The following is a 3,774-nucleotide window of genomic DNA, read 5'->3' on the forward strand; positions in this document are numbered from 1 at the left end:
CCTACAATGTGGGAAAAAAATTTTAGCAGCTGTAACTCAGACAAAGGTCTACTATCGAGTATAAACAAAGAACTGAAAAAAATCAGACCCCCCCCCAAATTGAAAGACCCAGTTCAAAAATGGGCATCTGAAATGAACAGACATTTCTCAGACAAAGAAGTAAAAGCAGCAAATAAATATAGGAAAAAATGTTCAACATCACTGGTCATTCGAGAGATGCAAATGAAAACAACACTGAGATTCCACCTAACCCCACAAAGAATGGCTGCTGTCAGGATATCAACCAATAATAAATTCTGGCCTGGGTGTGGAGAGAAAGGAAGCCTTCTCCATTATTGATGGGAGTGCAGACTGGTGCTACCACTGTGGAAATCAGTATGGAGATACCTCAAAGAACTAGGACTAGAGGTCCCATTTGACCCAGGAATTGCCCTGCTGGGGATCTTCCCAAAAGAATTAAAAGAATCATACCACAGCAATACATGTGCACTCATGTTTATAGCAGCACAGTTTGTAATAGCTAAAGCTTGGAAACAGCCCAAGTGCCCATCAACTGGAAACTGGATAAAGATGTGGTTTTTTTTATAAAATGGAGTACTACTCAACCATAAAGAATGAGAAACTAGAGACATTTATAGCTAAATGGATGCATATTGAGGCCATACTCTTAAGTGAAATAAATAGGACACACATGTAAATACCAAATAGTTTCTCTGGTGTGAGAAACTGAAAGTGTAAATAAGGACTAAAATGAATAATTGATAATTAGAAATATGAAAAGCTCCAAAGGTGTAAGGGTAGTGGGAAGGGAAGGGAAAGGAAAAATTATTAGAATAGAAAAATAAATGGCAACAAAATCTATATAAATAGGGAAGGCTGGAGGGGATGAAGGGCGCACAGGTAATGGGGAAAAAAATAAGAACCAAGATACATCATGTACAGGTACAAGCACCCAATGATAAATGTAAATATACTGTATACCTAAAATGTACCAATAAAAGAATTTAAGGAAAATAGTGGTGCTGTACAGAGGTTACAAAAGAAAATAATGAAATTTTAAACCTAATCCTATAGTTGTGCACTTACAGAGTCTATGCATGTGTAATCTTTGTGTTTACATCACTAGACACTTGCTACTGAACACTGAACTCTACAAGAGGGGTGTGTGTGTGTTGCCAGGTAGGTGTCATTTAACAGATATAAAATAGAAATTTATTAAATTGTCCAGGGTGACAAAGCTTTTACAAGGTAGACCCAGGGCTCTAATTCAGATTGGCTTCACTTCATAACCATACTCTCAGCCACTTCAACATACTGCTTGCAGATAGTGTCTCCATTTCCATCTCCAACTTTTATCTTTCTTCTATCACTAATGGACTACACCTTGGAGCCCCTAATGAACTTATTTAAATCCTATACAGTAAAATTTATAGACTTAAATATTTTCTATCAGCAGGTTCTCAAATCACGCAGTTTCTCCCAGATTAACAGAAACACTTGCTCGGCCCATTCCAAGTTTCTGTAAATTGAATTAAGTGATTTGGATATATGTTAATTTGACCATTCTGTTTAAGGAAGAGTAGGAGCTGATAACCTAACCTTTGGGGTAGGGACCTAGAAGACCTTATGGATGTTCTTCTCTTAGATTGTGTTGCATCTCCATTGTTAGGTGCATTTGCAGAGTGAATGGGAAGAACACAACCATGGCTACCCTACATCATAACTGAGTTTGCAACCACCAAGAAGAAGAAACATCCTGCAGAAATAGCACTGTATTAAAATAGACATCCCATTCAGTACCATCTCTTGGATAGCCAGCCACAGGTATGTGCCTGGTTTTGCTTGCACAGATATATATACTCAGTCACAGCTGTAATCTACCTTTAAATGCCACGTTTGTCCCTCTGAAAAAAATTCCATCTTTAAAAACTTAGTCATAGTTATCCAAACAAAATTTATCAATTTCCCTTGTGTTTTAGTAGCAACAATGAAAAGAGACAATTTCTTGAATGGAGAATTGACAAGTGACAGTGATTAATGACGTTTTTGCTTATTGGCTTGGTTGTAGGCCAAATGGGAGCAGCGCTTCCCTAGACCTGTTATTGGTAAAATTACAGGAAAACACAGGTGCAAGCACATTACATAGAATGTAGTAGAAGAGGGCTTACATCCAAGAAAGTCTACCTATTTTAGTTGATGTATTTTGTACTTCACTAAAAAAGAAATGTGAGTCAAATTGGTTCCAACACAGTTGGATGCTGTATTTTCTCTTCTGGTCTACATATTGTTTTAAAAGCCAATCAAGATAAATGTGAAAATCTCATGCTAATTTCTATTTCATAATTATTTTACATTTCTGATGGCTTTTTACTTTTTAAATTTCTTTTTTAGACTTAAATTTTGTCTTCATAAGAAATGTACTGACTTTCAAACCACAGAGTATTTGTCAAACAGCAACTTTATTTTCCTTTCTTTATGTGCCATAGGACAGTCTCTGTCCTTGCAAAGCTTCCATTCCTATTGGGAAAACCAGAGTTCCACTGCTGACTGCTCACAGGACAGCAGTTCCTGTAGCACCATTAACATCACATTTGTTTCAGTTATGCTATTTATTTCTCTTTCCACCATCTCATCACTGGGATCCCAGATTTGTAATATTTATGCATCAAATGTTCTCATTAAAGTTATTGACTGTGATGTTCCCATAGGAGAGAGAGAAAAGTCAACTCAGGCATTCTCACTCTACAGGCAGAGATAAAAGGAAGTAAAAGACAAGGAATACACAGTGACTCATTTTTACTGAGGGAGAAATAAAATGGAAAAATTCTGATGCAAAGAAAACCCATAATATGAAAATACTCAAATATGTATATTGCATAAATAAAAATTATTTTGCAAGGCAAAATAGGCTTATAGAGGAAAGGAAATGACCATAATTTTTAAAATGCCTATCTGTTTTGATATCACATCTTGGGGCCACATGAAATGTTCCCCAATAATTTTCAAAAAATCATTCAAGTGCTCTAAAATGTTATGTGAATCTCTCCTGACATACTCTCTGGATTTGAGTATTATTAAAGCATTTATTCCTATCAATTAAATGAATATACCTCCAGTGAAACCAATACCAAGACTCAGGTTTGCAATCCCCCACTGTATACTGATACTGTGAGAAAGAAATAAAGTTATATTAGCAATAACTTTAATATGTTGAAATTTCGTTATGATTTTTAAAGTCTTTCTCCCTTAAGGCATTTGAGCACCACAAAATTGAACAGAGAATTTGAAATGCAACCATAATCCATCACCAACTGTTTAAAATGTAGTTCTTCAAACATATCCAAACCATCAATTCCCATTTCATTGTCAAAATTACCCCACATTCACACTTCAGCTGAGTGGTATCCAGACTCAGGAAATTCAATCCATTAGGGGCATTTCAAAGTGAGTGGGGGTATTTTAGGCTGTCTGGAAAAATGAAGAATTGTACCAACAAAACTATCAATGGCAGCCCCACAAACATAACTCCCTGATTGTGGTCTCTTTGCAATAGGAAAAAAATGGAACAGAAGTATCACATAGGAGCTAATGTCAGTACCCCAGGGTGTCCAAATGATCTCAAATGGACTAAAGGCATTTGTTAAAAATAGCTCAAAGTGGAATTTTAGAACCAATTTTAAAAGAAAATACTGTGTTGCGTTTTATGTTGAGAAGATCTTAGAATTAAACTGGATATAAACTTCCAGCTAAAGGGCCTCTACCATTACCCTACAG

The 3,774-nt window shown here is 36.0% G+C and overlaps 1 long non-coding RNA gene across 3 annotated transcripts in view; it reads left to right on the plus strand.

The window, feature by feature from the left end:
* The window catches only part of LOC101711282 (uncharacterized), an 82,805-nt gene that overhangs the window by 43,138 nt on the left and 35,893 nt on the right, over positions 1-3,774 (plus strand). For all 3 annotated transcript variants that reach the window (XR_015452330.1, XR_205305.3, XR_015452329.1), the window contains 2 exons: positions 1,127-1,179; positions 1,670-1,824. This is a non-coding gene — a long non-coding RNA (uncharacterized LOC101711282). The remainder of the gene's footprint in view (positions 1-1,126; positions 1,180-1,669; positions 1,825-3,774) is intronic.

This window comes from Heterocephalus glaber, unplaced genomic scaffold, assembly GCF_053883595.1.
Source record: "Heterocephalus glaber isolate CG9 unplaced genomic scaffold, H.glaber_assembly_v1.0 deba00001444, whole genome shotgun sequence".
Lineage (NCBI taxonomy): Eukaryota > Metazoa > Chordata > Mammalia > Rodentia > Bathyergidae > Heterocephalus > Heterocephalus glaber.